The following is an 18,386-nucleotide window of genomic DNA, read 5'->3' as shown; positions in this document are numbered from 1 at the left end:
TGTAGAAACTAAAATGATTGACACTATCCAGGACTGGGAAGGCTGTAGGCAAAGGGAGTACTCAAATGTTGACGGTGCAATCTTTGTGGAACATGACCTGGAATGTCCTATTAAAATTGCACAGGTCTGATCAGCAACCCCTTATCATGAATCCTTATTACAGAAATATATGTGTGTATAATATATAGCATATATAGGTCTGTGAGTTATATCTATAGGGCTATAGGTCAGGGGCAAATTATAGGGTAATGTGTAGTGAATTATCTCATTTTCCAAATCAAACAAACAGGAAAATGTGTGTGTGTGTGTGTGTGTGTGTGTGTGTGTGTATAAATGTGTGTGTGTTAGTGAACACAGAGAAAGCCGTGGAAGGACACATGCACTGAACTGTGATCTCAGTCGACTGGAACCAGAAGGGTCAGAAGGATATTAGCTCTTTCTTTATACATCTCTACACTGTTTTACATATTCTAAAAAGCACAGAATGCTTTTCGCTTAAAAATGAAATTTTAAAGTCGTGCTTAAACCTATTTAGAAAAACCAGGAGGCGTGTATGGCCATCACCGCCCATCACTGCTACCAGTATCAATATATGATCTGCACTAACACAATTTTGCTCTAGAGATGACAGGGGTGGGATGACATAAATAACACCGAAGTGCCCCAAGGGACCCTGTGAAGAGGAATCTCGGGTTTGTGAAAGCTCCTCGGCCTGGACCTCCAAAGGCAGCATCACCTAAGCTCAACAAAGCCCTTGGAGAGCAGGCTGTTTAGTAAGCACACTCGTGCAGCCTCATTATCAGTGGCGCCTCTGAACTTGATAAACTGCAAACAAAAGAAAAGCAGGCTTAACAACAAACCTTAAGCAGCTTTGGCAAAAGTGCTCAGCAGATCAGATCATTCTAGAAGGTGTAAGCAGACCTGGTTTCTCTGTTGCCAATACTCACCAGTTCACTGCGAAGAACTGAGGACTCTATCAGGTGTCCGTGTGGGTTGTAACAGCGGGCCATCCAGGCTCTTACAACATGACCCTTGCTGTCATCCCTGCTCTAACACAAACTCTTATTTCAACATTAAATTATTTGATTTCACTTGGGAAATAGGGCCTGTGAGATTAGACAAAGCCAAACCACAAAACTCTCTAAACTCTAAAAATGCTGGTAACCATGCATTTAGGGTTGACATTTGGCTAGAACGTGCAGAGAATATGCAATTCTTTATATTTGTAAAGCACCTAATACTTTACAAAACTTTTATTAAAAATAAAAGTAATATTAACCTTTATTAAATGCTATTTAGTGCCATGCATCTTATTTCATTTAGTCCTAAGAATAGCTCTACGAGATCGTATCGGTCTGTTGCACAAGTGACAAAATGAGATGGGAAGTATGTGATTTGCCATGGCCATACAGATGGTACACGGCGAAGCTAGAATTCAAACCCTCAGCATCTGGTGTCTGCAACACAAATCCAGAACTTCTGATACTAAATTGGGTCTTGTCGCTGTACCATGCTGCTTTCCCATACAAGGTTATGACGACCCTTTCCCTCAGAGGGACAAATAGTCTTGGGTCTAGTTCTTGGCCATATAACTCCTTACAAGGAAGAAACTCACACCACTCCCCAAGCACCTGTCTGCATGCCTTTGCACAAGCTGTCCCCTCTATCTAGAATGTTCAGTTCCTCTTCTCTGCCTTACAATAATTTATTACTCATCTCAAGACTTGGCTCAGCTCCCCAAACTGAGTAAGGCGTATCTTCTGTCATCCTGTATTGCGAAGCTTAGCTTACCCTGAATTGTGATTTTTCATGTCTGGTAAACTCCATTTATCTACAAAGCTTTTGAGAACAGAGCCGTGTATTCATTTATATCCCACAAAACCCAGCACAGTGCCTGACACACAGAAGCTGCTTGACACATGTTTTATGAACCAATGAATGGATAAATGAAACAAACGAGTGAATAGCCACAACTCTCAGGTTCCTTTTTAGAGGGAAACCAAAATTCCTCCTAATGGGAAGATGTAGAGAAGGCACAAACGATGGAAGTCAGAAAATACAGATTCCCCAGAGCAGATTCAGAGTCCGGCTTTGAGATGAGGTTCATGCCGGCCAAGATAGGATGTCAAGTCTTAGCATTCCAGACAAGGCACCTCAGGGAGCCTTCCAGGGCCCTAGAACACCAGAGTCCAAGGAAGATGCTCGGTAGGGGAAAGGCAAAAAGGCTGGGGACACACTAGGTGGGTTTCCCCTCCTGTGCTCCTCATTCGGTTGTGAGCTAAGCCCTATTCCTTAGGCAGGGTTCTGCCTCAGTCAGGTGAGGACACAACCAGGACTATCACAGCTGGCAGTGGGCAAATTCAACTCTCCATGACAGTAGGTGGGCTCGGTGGCACTGGACCTACCAGAAACACCTGGAGAATGGAGCATGGCTCTGCTGTCCTCATCGAGCTCAGATGGGAAGGTGCAGAGTGTGACAGGGAGTTTCCTTGGGTTCAGGACAGACATTTTAGTGATCACCGTCTGGCATCTACAGGTGCTCAAAAATCTTCGTTGAGTGGATGAGTGAGTGAATAAATGAAAAAGAGGGTAAAGAGAAAAGAAATCCAAATCATCTTTAATAGATCGCAAACCTCCTCTTCCTAGGAACTTGCTCCTATTTCTCAGTATCCGTACAAATGCTACACACATCTCGAGGCCTGGTTCAAACCCACCTCCATCCTCTTCAGTGCACTGGGCATGGGATTATCGTCCACGGGGCCCTTTGTATTCTTCATATTTTAATGCGTTTTTGGATTGTCTCCTCCATCATGTAGGCCATGTTCTTCTTTGGTTTCCACTACCCCTAGCACACAGGACTCAGCTGTAGCTGGTACCCTTTGACTGCCTGTGCCTCCAAATACAAGGAAAGAAGGAAGTAAAGACTCCAGGGCTAAGAGGAATGGTGAGAAAGATGGGAAGAAAGAGATGGGTTTTGGTGGCAAAGAAAAACCATGTTTTGTACAATCCAGCTTGTGCTAAAATTAAAATAGAAATGACTTTCAAGATGGCATGTGTAATTACAGTTAATTAAATATTCTGTTACCCAAATTATTTAATTACCAAATCTTCCCACAGCCTCTGAGTTGATTTAATCACAAATGCCAGAAAAATTAGGGAAGTGGTGAATGGATGGTCTCTTCGTACATTCTGTATTATAAATGGAACTTTTGGCCAGAAAAGGGAGGGAGGGAGGCAGAGAAGAAGAGGAAAGTGTGAAGCAAAGACCTCCTTATGCTCCAATCTGCTGGGAGCTTTGTCTCAGAAAAGGGGAGGGGGGCAAGACCAGGAAATGCAACAAAACTAATGTGCCGTAGCTGGGAAGTAGGCTGGTTGCAGGAGGGGACAGTGAGAAGGATTGGGGCTTAAGAGTCAGCCAAACCCAGTTCAGCCCAGCAATGGCAGTTACTAGCTGAGTGGACCTTCCTGACTGTGTTTTTCATTCATAGAACTGGAATGATAATAATAATACTAGAAATAAGGCCAACCCATGAGATCACTATGCAGATGAAATAAGCTAATAGGTGTAAACCACTTGACACAGTGATGATGGTACACTCAGGGATTGGCAGTTCCCCACTTTGATTTTGAAAACCGCTTGTTGCTTCAGTTGGGGACAGGGAGGAAGCTGGGGAGGAGGCCAGGGCTGTATGTCCCAGCGTTTCAGTTCCCCTACAGGACTGTCTCTCTGTGTAAGATAATGCCGGCGCTGATGATACACTTGTTCCGCTTGTCACCGCTGTGCCTCTTTCCTCCATTCCATTCATCTATCGTCCCAACACCTCTTATCCCATTCCCCCATCAGCCCTACCCTCTGTCTCACCTGTGGCTCTCTTTGCCTTGTGTGCGGAGCCATCTGTTCTGCTGGTGGGTCTTCCTCTTCTTTCACATTTTGTTTTCTTGGCTAAATGATTGTCTATCTCAGGCAAGTGTTTTATCTCCATGGCCCAAGAGTAGAATGTATCAGAGGAAATCTCAAGTTCAGTGGAGTGAAAATGTGGGTGTTGGTTGAGGCTTAGTATACGGGGCAAGGGACAGGACTCAGGGACTTGAAATATTAGAGTTAGAGGGGTCCTAACACGTCCTCTAGTCCTCCCTGTCTCTAAGGTGCAGGTGTAGAAACTGAGGCACAGACGTGGAAAATGCCTTGCTTGTGCTCAATAACTGCTATAGCACCAGGAGTCAGTCCTACATTTTCTCTTCTCATCTAATGCTCTTATTATGATAAACCACTGCTTTTTCAGGGCAGGTTATAATTTTATAGTGTGTACCAAAAATAAAACACCCAAGACAAAAATACTCAAAAAGAGGTTGCCATGGCTATTCTAGTTTGCCCCAGCCCTCCTCATTCTCTCAATGGCAAACACTCCCACGCGGATCCCCTATTGTCACTGCTCGTTAGCACTGCCACTACTTCTTACTCAGCCACTCCTCTGCCCCTCTGTAGGTGCTGGTGAGGCTGGCCAGGCTCCTAGCCTTGCTTCCTTAGACAGTTAACAAGATCCACAGAAAACAAGAGGTCTGCTGCACGCCAAAGTTAAAGGTACGTGAGAGGGTTCATCCTGCAGGAAGTCCATCCTAGCACTAGGGGTCTGACTCAGAGGCCAGCACCGACTCAGAGGTCTTGATTAGGCCTGACGTATCTGGAAGTTCTCCAATTTTGAGCAGCCTGGGCAGTTCCATCTTGAAGATGTTCACCCACATGTGGGTAAACTGAAGGGTCTCTCATTTTTCCCTTTGCCCCAGGACGATGGATGGCCTCTACAGTTTGGAAATTCTCCAGTGGGAATTTGTCCTGGTTTTAAGGTTCACCTGCTACATCAGCCAGGTAATTCCAATATTCAGCAGGAGTGAGTTTTCTTATCATGACTCCAGGTCTACATTTGTAGAACACATTTTATCAAGTGCTTGGCAGGAGATACGGAATGGCAAGGAGGTAATTCTCTTGAATTGAACTGATTTGAGAATGTTTAATAAAAACTCCCCCAAATCAAGTTGCTTGGATACAGATGGTAGTGTGTGCTTCAGACGGAGTTAATTCAATGGAGGCGGAATTAATTACAGGAGTCCTCCGTAATCATCCCATCGTTCACACACCCATACGATGCTGTGCCCTCCCTGGCTGTAGGAGATCCTCAATCGAACAGCAGATCTTATTCTTCTTGGACTATTACAGTCCATAGAGGCCCATAGGTTACTGAGAAGAGAGTTAACATTGTCCGTATTTGAATTCCTGAATGTTTATTCTAGAAATATAAAAAATCAATTTCAATCCAAGAAGATTTATGTTTCCCCACACAGAAATCAGGCATGCTCTGTTTTTTTGGGTTTTTTTTTGCGGTACGCGGGCCTCTCACTGTTGTGGCCTCTCCCGTTGCGGAGCACAGGCTCTGGACGCGCAGGCTCAGCAGCCATGGCTCACGGTCCCAGCCACTCCACGGCATGTGGGATCCACCCGGACCGGGGCACGAACCCGTGTCCCCCTCATCGGCAGGCGGACTCTCAACCACTGCGCCACCAGGGAAGCCAGGCATGCTCTGGTTTTGAGAGCTATATATTACTTGTGATGGCCTGGGAGCCACCTACTTAGGCTACTCTCAGGCCACATCATGGGGACCAGCCCTGCCTCTCACCTCTCTATCCAGGTCCCCACAACCGGACCTTCTGTTCCCTCCACCTGATGGACCATTCTTGTTCCAATTCCCAGATCAATCCAGAGATGTGAAAGGCAGCAGCTAAAGAGCCTCATGCAAAACAGTTGGGGTTAGCATCCATCACCCAGGGCTGCACTGAGATCAAGGTACTTAGTATTAACCACTTCCTCCTCTGTGGTCAGAAACAGGAGATGGTATTCCTGGGATAGTCACATGAAAACAATAATGGTGGTGATACTGCTATCAGCTAACACTTAAAAATGGTTTACTATGTTCTAAGCACTTTATACTTATAAGCACATTTATTTTTCAAATTTTATTTTATTTATTTATACAGCAGGTTCTTATTAGTTATCCATTTTATACATATTAGTGTATATATGTCAACTCTCCCAGTAACAGCTGAATCACAGCTAAGAGCCCCCGCTCTCTTTCCCAGGCTCCAGATCCCAGGACTGGATGCCCGTTTAATTTTTGCTGACTGCCCAATTCTCTTGCTGTTCCTTATCCTCTTCTAGGACTAGAAATCTGCCCCTGCACCCCAGTTCCAAGGCCAGGACCAGTCATCCATGGACAGGATTCCTGCATAATAATTATACTGTCTTCTGCCTGATTTCCCAAACTCCTCTATGTGAGGCCTTTCCTGGGGCCCCAGCCCCTGCTTTTGGAACCACAACACTCTCTGCTGTGTGACTCTTTTTTTTTTTTTTGCAGTACGCAGGCGTCTCACTGTTGTGGCCTCTCTATTGCGGAGCACAGGCTCCGGACGCGCAGGCTTGGCAGCCATGGCTTATGGGCCCAGCCGCTCCACAGCATGTGGGATCCTCCCGGACCGGGGCACAAACCCGTGTTCCCTGCATCGGCAGGCGGACTCTCAACCACTGCGCCACCAGGGAAGCCCTGCTGTGTGACTCTTCACCAGAGTGGCCTCTCTGTTTGGACACTGAGCCTCCTCAGCCCTGACAAACCCGTGCTTGGTTGGAATAGGTCTCATCCCAGACCTGATACTTCAGACCAGAGTCTGGAAAACATGATCATAAGATGGCAAGACTGTCCAACAATGAGCTCCTTCTGGAACCTCCATAGCTAACATGCATTGAGTATGACTTAAAACCAACTCGACTTATACCAACGTGAAGAGAGTGAAAGTGTGGTTCCATTGTGGATCTTACAGATTGGATTCTGAACATTCATAAAAAAAGACTAGACTTAGTTTGTATGAATCCAGGTTTTAAGAAAATGTTAATGAAAGATGGCTGGGACATTCAAGGCAGCATTCTGAGCTTGTCTTCTGTTTATTTCTCCTGCTCCCCAGTGTCCTGAGTTCTAATGGTCCCTGATAAATGGCATGCTGGAATATGATTACAGAGCAGACATAGTTATTACATGGTGCCGTTGTCTACTGTGCAGCGGTTACTGTGATGTTCGGGGATCCATAATAATGAAAGCAGAAATAACATGGATAATTAAAACTTGAATCCAATAACATTTTTAAACCATTTAGTTTCTCCGACACCAGATCCTTTCTCCTAACTCACAAACATATAGACTACATTGAGCTGTACCTCTTTTTTCTGCTCATACCTACCCTGTGATGGAGGGAGATTGGACTGATTTATAAAATCATCATAGGGACTTCCCTGGTGGTCCAGTGGTAAAGAATCTGCCTTGCAATGCAGGGGATACGGGTTAAATCCCTGGTCAGGGAACTAAGATCCCACATGCCGAGGGGCAATTAAGCCCGCGTGCCCCAAACTACAGAGCCCACACGCTCTGGAACCCGCGCCACAGCTACAGAGCCCACGTGCCCTGGAGCCTGCACGCCACAACTAGAGAGAAGCCCGCACAGCACCAAGAAAAGGTCCCACATGCCTCAACGAAAATCCCGCATGCCACAACTAAGACCCAACCTAGCCAAAAATAAATAAATAAATAGTTTTAAAAAATCATCATAGACAGAGAGAAGCAAAAAATTAAAAAATTAAAGAAGCCCTGGTTAATCCACAGCCTGATTAATCATGCCTGAGTGACAATGAGTGAGAGACAGTACATTTATTTTTTCATGATAGGTTCATCTTCAGGGGCCAGAGTAAGCCAGGTATCAGTTAATCAGTGCCTGGATAATTAAGAGTTAGATGAACATCAGTGTGGCTCCGAGAAGAAATCTTCCACTGAGGTGGAAATGTCAAATCTAATGTTGTCTGGGCTCCTTTTCATTGTCTAAAGCTTGTCTCAGCTGTGTATTTGGATTAGATCTCTGCTCAGGCTTCTTATCTGTACATGCGGTCTCATGATCACCATGAGACACTGCTCTACAGAGAAGGAGATGCTGACTCTAATGAGGGGGAAGTAAGTGTCATTCCCCAGAGGTGACAAGCTCCTTTCCCCACCCCCATCTCCAGTGAACCTTAGAAGAGACTCATGGATTTCCAGGGTTCCCCCATCACTTGTCAAGCTGCATACGAGCATCTAATTGCTCTTGTCTACGGAAGCATAACTCTTACAGCTAGGTTGCTATGTCAGATTCTTGAGAAACAGGGAGAACAGACCTTTCAGTAACGTACCTAAGACCCTGATGCTGAGATCTCGAGATTGGGTGGAGACACAGAGAACAAACTTCCTTTTATGCAGAGTCCTGCTGGAAGAGATGTCTCACAGAGGTGCTGTTGTTCAACTGGACAGGAGGATGAATTACATGAGGTCTCTCAGTCGTTAACAATAACCAGTTGTGACATTCTTGAGCAGGGACACTCCTCAATGACTTCCAGAGAATGTCCAATGTCTTTCTTGGGGAAATGTCGGGCTCTCTCTCATTCTTATATTAAAATCCCCAAACCCACTTGGACCAACTCCCCTTCAGATGACTTCACGTGAATCGACTCTTATGCATGTGGACTCAGGCTAGGTCTTAGCACAGAAGGACCGCTCAGAAAAATCCCACCCCTGCACTTCAGCCCCAGGGTTGGGGGAAAGGCAAAAACTTATTGAACTAGTTGGTTGCAGGTCACAGAGGCCCACACACTGGAATGTTGGAGAAAGGAAAAGTTAGGGCGCCAAAGCCCTCCACCTGAGAGTAGAATGTAACCCAATCATCTTCCACATTTTAGCAGGATCCTGCCTTTGATTGGTTGGAAGACTCTAACAAACAATTATGACTGAGTCCATCTTCCAACAAATCACTCACCCATAGGGCTGAACTAGGCCATAATCCCTACTTGCTTGCCTCTGAATATTGTTTTTCTAAACAGATGTATCAATTTTCCTTATGTTGTTTTCTTTTAACTCTTACTCTTTCTATGGAAGCCTAGAGTTTTATTAAATGAAATATTTTCTTCTTGACTTCTCTCTCTCAGCACCTACATCAGCAAATTCTACCAATGTTACCTTCAAGATATATCCAGAACCTGATCACTCCCGCACCTCCACTGCACATACTCTGGCCTGAGCCACCAGCATCTCTCCTGGAAACTGATGTCCTTCTTTTCACCCTTGCCTCAAGACAGTCTATTCTCTACACAGCAGCCAGAGTGATTCTTTTAAATCCCAAGTCATATCATGTCACTTCTCTACTTGCTTTCCAGCTCCCACAAAGGAAAAGACGAGGACTTCATAATGACCTGCGAGACCTTCTGTGATCTTGTCCCAGCTGAATTTTCAACCTCACTCAGGATCCCTGGCCAGGACCCCATCCCAGTCACACTGGCCTCCAGCTTCACTCCCACCTTGGGAATCTTAAACTCGCTGTTCTTTCAGCCAGAAATGTTCTTCTCCTAGCTCTTCACATAGTTCCCTTCCTCATTTTATTTTGGTCTCTGCTCAAATGTCCTCTATCAGAGAAGGGGACCCAGAAAAAGAAACACATGCATATTCCTGGCCCTTCACCGTAAGTGGGCTATTTTTTAGATAGATGTTGGCCCTTCAGGTTCAATTCCATAATCACTCTTGACATCCTGGAGATATACTCTAAGTTTTGACAGGAATTATCTCCCACTACATCATCCTCTAGTTAGAAGGCAGTGCTATTGAATGGGAAGTGTTTGGAAGTAGGTACCAGGAGTTCTTGGCCTCTCCTAGGCTATCACTGAGTAATAGTGATATTAGTCACCATAAGTCACCAACATCCTCTGCCTTAGTGTTTTCATATGTAAATAGATATTTGACAAGCCCACCCATATCACAGAGTCAATGTAAAGGCCAAATACCGTACTTTACTGGATGACGCTTTTAGAATATGTGTACTATGCAGATAAGATCCTGTTACTCTTACTAGAGGGGAAAACAAAACAAAGATGGGAAGAGAGATATAGAAAGGCAAGGGCAATTCTGCAGAACGCAGAGAACTTTGACTATTTCCCCCTTCTCAGTTTCTTTTCAGTAGGCAATGAAAAATACATTGAAATATGACTGCAGAAGTGCGGCCAAATTCAATACTCATAATATCTATTCAATATTCAGCAATACACATGCAATATTGCAGATAGTTGTGGGATGTGATGGTCTCTTTCCAATAGCTCCAAAGGGGAAAACAAAATATTATAAGATAGCAGCCAGTCATTAGATGCATGCTGATTGTTTAGGTGATGTGAGAGTCAGCAATCATGTGCAAATTAAAACATAATTATGGGACTTCCCTGGTGGCACAGTGGTTGAGAATCTGCCTGCTAATGCAGGGGACGCGGGTTCGTGCCCTGGTCTGGGAAGATCCCACATGCCGCAGAGCAGCTGGGCCCGTGAGCCATGGCTGCTGAGCCTGCACATCCGGAGCCTGTGCTCCGCAATAAGAGAGGCCGCGCTAGTGAGAGGCCCGCGCACCGCGATGAAGAGTGGCCCCCGCTCGCCGCAACTAGAGAAAGCCCTCGCACAGAAACGAAGACCCAACACAGCAAAAATAAATTAATTAATTAATAAACTCCTACCCCCAACATCTTCTTTAAAAAGAAATAAATAAATTAATTAATAAACTCCTACCCCCAACATCTTCTTTAAAAAAACAAAACAAAACATAATTATGGGACTTCCCTGGTGGCGCAGTGGTTGAGAGTCCGCCTGCTGATGCAGGGGACGCGGGTTCGTGCCCCGGTCCAGGAAGATCCCACATGCCGCAGAGAGGCTGGGCCCGTGAGCCATGGCTGCTGAGCCTGCACGTCCGGAGCCTGTGCTCCGCAACGGGAGAGGCCACAGCAGTGACAGGCAAAAAACATAATTATGCACACAGACCACCCAGGATTAAGTAACATTTCACAGATATATGCTAAATTACTAAACACTCTTTGAAATAAATTATGACCATCATTTGCTTTTTTCCCAAGTATATTATTACTAAAAAGATCAAAGACGTGTATTGCCTAGTGAGTTAGCAGTATGCATGTTATAAGAGATTGTTTCCCCAAATTTGAGGATGTGTTAGCAACTAAGTAGTCACGTTACCCCACAGGGTCGGTAAACAATTTATGTAAACGTGCACTGAAAGACACACTGGCCAACAAAATGACATTCCTCCCTTGGCAATGCAGACTGTTCAGCTTTGAGGTAGCTAGTGAATTTATTGCAGATTTAATCAGTGCCACCTCATCATAATCCTCAGCTGCATGTAAGTACACACTTCTCCATCTCTGGTGTGAGCTGTGTCATTCCTCAGCCCAGCCAGGTCATGGTTGTGGGCGGAAGGGTCAAGATCATGGTGGTATTGGACTTACTGGTCCAACGATTGGAAAATGAAGAAAGCCTGAGCTGTACGGGGGCATTCTTTATGAAGTAGACCAGTGGTTGACTCCCCATTGTCGCCATTCCTCTGCGTCCCTTGCCCAGTTCCACAAAGCTGGACAACTCCAAGAGAGAGATGACCCTAATGGCGATGTCCTGGGGCCATTTTGTGAATGGCCTGAGGTCTGTCTGCTTTTCTGTGCAACCCCAGAAACTAGACCACTCCCCTCATCTCTGTCTTCCCCTACCTGGCATGGTGCCAGGCACATGGTAAACACTTAATGTATATTTGCTAAATACAGGAAATCTTTAAGTAGGAGACCCTTTTTCTGGTCTTGAAGTGTCCTTGCACACTAGGAATTCCTACCAGAATCCAGGCCTTCCCTGGTTAAGTCACACTTCTCCTTGCTGTGTCAGATGTCCTACTCATTTGCAGAGGAGGGAGAAAGTGTGTGAAACCTGTCTGTTCTCTCACCTCACATTTATGAATAAACTTTCATTCTTTACATGATTTAAGCTTTCTTCTTTCTTTCAGTGGCTTGGGAATGAGCCATTAGTCAATGATGAAGTGAACAAATTAGCAAGTATTTATTGAGTGCTAACTGAGTGTGAAGCTCTGTGTTAAGTACAATTGAAAGGTTTTTTAAAAGTTACAATTCCAGCTGAGCAGATTAAAGAGATTCAAATGAAGTAACTTGAAAACAATAATAAAATAGCATAACGTATGTTTTTAAATGATCATAAAATGTATGCATAATTTATGTACTGCTTACTTCCAAAACTACTTTAATCAGCATATAATAAAACACATATATGCAGAAAAGAAATAAAACAAAAATTAGTCAACACCAAGAAAATGAAGCAGTAAGATAATTCTGCTCCCAATTTGGGAATGTATCATTGCTGCCACCAGCATAAATGTGGGCTGTAAGATTCCCAGCAGCCAAGGCAAAAAAGGAAAATGAGGTCCAGCATCTAGCAACTTCATGATCACTTAAGAAGAAGCATTCTACTGTGCCAAGAGAAGCAAATATTTCCCTGATATTAAATTCTAAGAGGGATTTATAACGTGCATCCTCGTGTCAGGAACATTGAACAACATAATGGACAATATCTTCCACAATAGTTTTTAGAGAAAATGGGAAAATGCTCTTCATTTGGCCAGTTCTTAAAATGGCCTTCCATGAAAGTCATGGGCATGATAACCAACACAACTGAGTGAAGATATTTCTGCAGGGAACGAAGTTAATATGGTCCAGGAATACAGCTTCCTGAGCAACCCAGCAAGAGTTAGGGAGAGATCTTAGTAAACATTAAACAATAAATGATAGGTGTATACTTTGTTCTAACTTAAAATTTATCAGTGATTTCAACTTGGCTTTTGTCTGGAATTAAAAAGCAGTCTTTTTCGTAGTGAAGACAGGCAAATACTAGAATGTTGAATGAAGAGTCCTATGCTTTAGACATCAGACATGCAAATAGGACAAAGCGGATATTGTGTTATGAAAGTTAAGAAACCCAACCATTATTCTTGCCTAGACTAGGTAAAGGCCGCTAGAAGGGCTGTGGGCAGTGCCAAATTTTCCCTAATTCCTGGGTGCCAAGGCAAGAAGGTGAGTTTTTAGTAGTATATTAAATGGTGGATGTGTTTGGGGCAGGGAGTTAAAATAAAGATATTCTAGTTGTGTACAATTATATGATCAAAGACTCACCCTACAGTTGTCCCCTCCTCACTTATAACTCAGGTGTCTATGAATTCCCCACCTTATGGCCACTAAGGGGGCTCCCATCTGACTCAGGCAGTTGCTTTGTGAAAATGTTACTCAGGACGTAAAGTCAATTCTGCGTGTGGATTTGATTGCACTGAATGGGTCACTTTTTACTAGGAGGAAACCACATAAATAGTGGTGGTCTCATGTGTGGGCAGAGCACCAAACCGCCAAGATGGCATGATCTGTCAGGGGTGCAGGTGCAGAGCTGCAAACGACTTTCCCAGTGGCCCATCGTAAAGCTTCCAGCTCCCCCATTAGCGACTCACTCTCAGGGCTTCCCGTGTTTAAGAGGTTGCAGTTAAAACACTCAGTAAAGACAGTAGAACCTTTATCCCCTCCCAACTACTGATAGAACCAGAGATATCACCACTGATAGAGATCACCTAGCCAAGAAGTCCCACACTTAGCACTGTAGGCAAGATAAGGCCTGGAGATGTATTGCTTTTTGTTTTGTTCTAATTTTATTGGAGTATGGTCGATTTACAATGTTGTGTTACTTTCAGGTGTACAGCAAAGTGATTCAGTTATTCATATACATATATTCATTCTTTTTCAGAGTCTTTTCTCATATAGGTTATCACAGAATATTGAGTACAGTTCCCTGTGCTATGCAGTAGGTCCTTGTTGTTTGTGTATCTTATATATAGTAGTGTGTTTCTGTTCATCCCAACCTCCTGATTTATCCCTCCGCCCAGCCAATGTTTCCCCTTTGGTAACCATAAGTTTGTTTTCTATGTCTGTAAGTCTGTTTCTGTTTTGTAAACAAGTTCATCTGTATCATTTTTAAATTAGATTCCACATATGAGTGATATCATCTGATATTTGTCTCTGTCTGACTTACTTTACTTAGTGTGATAATCTCTAGGTTCATCCATGTTGCTGCAAATGGCACAATTTTATTCCTTTTCATGGCTGAGTAATATTCCATTATATATATGTTCTACATCTTCTTTATCCATTCCTCTGTTGATGTATATTTAGGTTGCTTCCACGTCTTGGCTATTGTAAGTGTGCTGCAGTGAACATTGGGGTGCATGTATCTTTTTGGATTATGGTTTTCTGACCTGGAGATGTATTTGTGTGGCCTGAAGAGTGGTTTGATATGTGATTTTAACATAAAGTTCATATTTTTGGTTCTCTTGAAAAATCAGAAACTCTGACAACACCAGGCTCACCCTACCTATGGCAAGAATCGGCTGGAGTGAACCCCTTAGTCATGGCAGGCTTCCTCTAGTCTGCCACAGTCCCCACCACTCCCTGTCTTCTGCCAGGTCTGCTTCACCTGTTTACATGACCTGCTTTGTCCTGGGATCATCATTTGAGTTTTAATCCTTTGTGGTCCAACACCCTCATTTTACGTCCCAAAGAGGAGAAGGGATTTGCTCAAGGTTGTACCTGGTTAATGGCTGAGTCAGAGGTGACCCCACTTTCCCAGACTCCTGGTCCTCTCCATCGCAGCTCTAAGTCCTCAGCAGGCAGGATGGGACCAGTGCTGAGGGAGGTCAGCCCCTGAACAGGGAAGAGGAGTCAGGAAGACAACAGAGTCAAGCTTCCCTCAGTTCACACTGTTTTGCCCCAGGCTGGCTTTGCCTGCAATAATATTTTTACAGCATCCTGCAGAGAAATCAACTTGTTTAAAATAGCAACTGATTTCGCCCTGGGTGAAAATGTTTGGCAAATGCAAAAAAAAAAAGGGGAACATTGTGCGCATGTGTTTTTAAAGCTCTTTCTAACCTGTGAACAAGTAGAATTTTTCCTCACGCACACAAAAAAATCACTCAAGGGTATCTTCTTGGGGGAGAAACTGATTTAAAATTTAGGAATGTGGGGTTTTATCTAATTCCTTAAGAGCCTTTCTTTCAGCCACATAATGCCTTTCTTTGTTATAATATTCTCAAATACGCTTACGATTTTGTGCTAAATAAAAAAAAGGTCGTGGTCCTGAGCTCTCTTTTAGGAGAAAGAAGCAAAGTACAGGGAGGAGGGGAAGCTGGAATAAATGGCTTCGCTTAGATGAAAAAATCACAGGCAGAACATTTCCAAGATGCTAAACACCAGAAGGAGATAACAGGCAATGTGTGAAATGCCGATTATGATGGTAACAATAATGAAATGAGTCTTAACCTCAGTCCCCACTGTGCTTTGGAGAGCCTCAATTCCTAGGCAGACAGGAGTCCTCCAGTGCTCAGGCGTTCTTGGCAGTGAGGTCTCCCTTACCTGGAAGCTGTGTGATTCCAGGGGTGTGGGTCAGGAATGAGAAGCCCCAAGGTGGCCCCCAAGAGTTCATGCCCCATCAGTCCCTTTGCTTGGGCGCTAATGGCGTGGTTTCTTTTCTGAGGCAGAACCCCCTGGTTTTCCTGCCTTTTCCACTCGAGTCCTTGGCTGCTCACCCTCTCCAGCTGTGTGCAGCGCAGATGGCCTGAGCAGTCAGCATCTGCTCACCTTGTTCCCCTTTTAAGAATGCCGTCTCCCTCCTTCACCTGTAGGCAAAATTCCAGCCGCCTTCTCGTCTCCCCAAGCCTGCTCTGATCCATGACACCCTCTGCCCATCGGACTTACATTTAACTTCCTCTCCTGCTAGCTGTTCTCTATAATTCCTTCCTAGCATTTTTTTTTTTTTTTCTGTCTGGTTTTCGAGTTTTCATTCAGCTGTCACCATCCCCAACTAGGTTGTGAGTTCCTTGAGACCTGAAATAATGCCTCGGCTATGTTTGTACCCTCCGACCTTCAGAGTTTTTGGTCTGTAGTAAGCATTCAATAAATGTTTAATGAATGGAAGGCTCCACTTTGAAAAACTGAGTCGCTCTGCTGGAACGAGAAGGCCCCATGTGACACCAGGTAAGATGTGATGTAATCATGGGAACACAGACTCAGGTACTCAGTCAGTTTCAAACAACTTAAAGGGGTAACCTGGCCCTCACACCGACCCCTCACTCACATGGCAGCAAATGGCTCGGCATCCTAAGAAGACTGGGCACGATTTCAGTTCTCACCATCGCAGATGTCTCCCCATTCCTTCTCCCTCCCGTCCTCTGACAGCTCACTCCCCTGTCCACGCAACCTGTGTTCCCCTCACCCATCAGCTGCCCCTTCTCACACTTGCCTGTTCAACTTGCCCTGTCCAGTGGCCCTTTCTCCTTCTATTGCAAGCAAACTCCATCATCTCCATCCTCCTTATCACCAGCAGGCTCTTCTGCCCCCCCGTCCCCCCAGCCTGCTCTACCCTTAATCTTCCCATCTCGGTAAATGTGGAGCTCTATACCCAGTTGCTCAGCCTAGAACCTCAGGAGTCATCCTTGATTTCTCCCTTTCCTTCATGCTCTGTCCAAGTCCCATGCTGGGCCATCCTTGTCACCTCCAGAGTACCTCCCCAATCTGCCCACTTCTCTGCCTTCATCTTGTGCCTGGAGCACCACAGCGGTATCCAAACTGGACCCTGGCTTCCACTCTTACCCCGTGACCTCCAATCCTCCCCGTCACCACAGGGAGTGTGAAGCATGCTTAGGGGTGTTCCTCCCCGCTTGAAGCCCTCCCAGGGCTCCCCCAGCACACCAGGATGAATCGGAGCCCCCCACCCCCTGCTCCACGCTCCACGCTCCACGCTCACTTCTCCCCTGCTGCCCCAGCCTCCCCGCTTTCCCCTGCGTGCGCCCATCAACTATCCGTCTCAGAGTTTTTTGGGTTTTTTTTGCGGTACGCGGGCCTCTCGCTGTTGTGGCCTCTCCCGTTGCAGAGCACAGGCTCCAGACACGCAGGCTCAGCGGCCATGGCTCACGGGCCCAGCCGCTCCGCGGCATGTGGGATCTTCCCGGACCGGGGCACGAACCCGCGTCCCCTGCATCGGCAGGCGGACTCTCAACCACTGCGCCATCAGGGAAGCCCCGTCTCAGAGTTTTAATCCGCTGTTCCTTCTGCCTCAAAAGCTCTTTCCCAAGCTTTCCTTCTCTGCCTCGGTCTCAGCTTAGAGTCACCTCCCATAGCAGTTCCCTATGGAAAGGACCTGCGCCTGCAGTTAGATTTCACGCCATCCCTCTGTTTATTTCCTCCTCAGGACTCCATGCTTAATCCCCATGCTTAGAAATTATTACATCACTGTGCTGCGTGCTCGCGCAGCGTCCATCCCCACCATTAGGCCGTAAGCTCCATGAGGGCAGACGCCACCTTTCTTGTTTCCGAGTGCAGCCACAGCACTTGGTACAGAGCCCAGCAGGCAGATGGGATCTAAACAAGAAGGACCACCCAGAAAAGAGCTTTCCACCCCTAGGTGTCTCTTCTCCACAACCCAGCACTCAGTTCCACGCAGACTGACCTCCCACCCTGCCCCTACTCTCTCGAAACTGCTTCTAACTGGCCATCCAGCGACCCTCCTGCAGTCCTCACTTTCCCCTGTGTCTCTGTAGCCCTTCGTTCATTCACAGCTCTGTTTCCCACCCTTGCTGCCCATTCTTCATGCACTTGTGTTCTAGAAACTTGCACTGGGTGCTCCTCACGTTCACCCCTGCCCTCTCTTGCCTCCATATTTTGACGAGGGTCATGTTCTCTGCCTGGATAACCTTCCCTCTTTTTTTTCTAAGCTGGTAAAATATGATTACATTAACATGTGTTAAGGTTATAAAGGAGTAATAGTAAAAGTAAATGGAGGACAGCATACATGCAAGTAGAAATCCTTCAAGACGGCTTCTCAAACTGGGATCAACAGAACCCTAGGGAAGTTTAGAATTTTGTAATTTCCTTTTGATAGCAATCTTTCAAAAGTAGTTAATAGAAGCATAATCTGCATTATTGAGTCGGCTACTTCATAACCAAGTATTTGGACGTAACTACAATGCCTGTGTTTGCATTACTGCTTACAGTTACCTTGGCAGCAAGTAGGGCTGGCTTAAGCGACACAGACTCATAAGAAACTAACTGTGGGAACAATACAGCAACCACCCCTCCCCCAGCTGACTACTGCCCTCTCCCACCTCATTACTGACACTTCTTCCAGCATCATATTCACAAAGACCAGGGCTAGGCCCTTGGAAGTAAAAGAGAAAGCTGTTGGAAAAGAGCCTTGTTTAACATGTCCTCTGAGGGGAAGGGTCACAACTGGGGTGAGGGAAGGAATGAGTAGCAAATGTGGAGAGTCAAACCCATAGAGGCTTTTTCCCTAAGCTGATGAATGAACGAACGAATGAGTAAATAAATAATTCAAGGAGGGAAATTTAGGCACAACAGA

General features: G+C 45.3%; 1 long non-coding RNA gene across 1 annotated transcript; it reads left to right on the top strand.

The window, feature by feature from the left end:
- Nucleotides 1–4,569: 4,569 nt before the first annotated feature.
- On the top strand, nucleotides 4,570–9,296 carry LOC141279306 (uncharacterized). The gene is made up of 3 exons (XR_012333295.1): nucleotides 4,570–4,582; nucleotides 4,786–4,867; nucleotides 9,275–9,296. It is a non-coding gene; the product is annotated as an uncharacterized lncRNA (long non-coding RNA).
- The last annotated feature ends 9,090 nt before the right edge of the window (nucleotides 9,297–18,386 follow it).

The sequence above is a fragment of the Tursiops truncatus genome, chromosome 1, assembly GCF_011762595.2.
Source record: "Tursiops truncatus isolate mTurTru1 chromosome 1, mTurTru1.mat.Y, whole genome shotgun sequence".
Classification (NCBI taxonomy): domain Eukaryota; kingdom Metazoa; phylum Chordata; class Mammalia; order Artiodactyla; family Delphinidae; genus Tursiops; species Tursiops truncatus.
The sequence above is the reverse complement of the archived record's forward strand: the minus strand, read 5'-3'. Positions and strand labels throughout refer to the sequence as shown.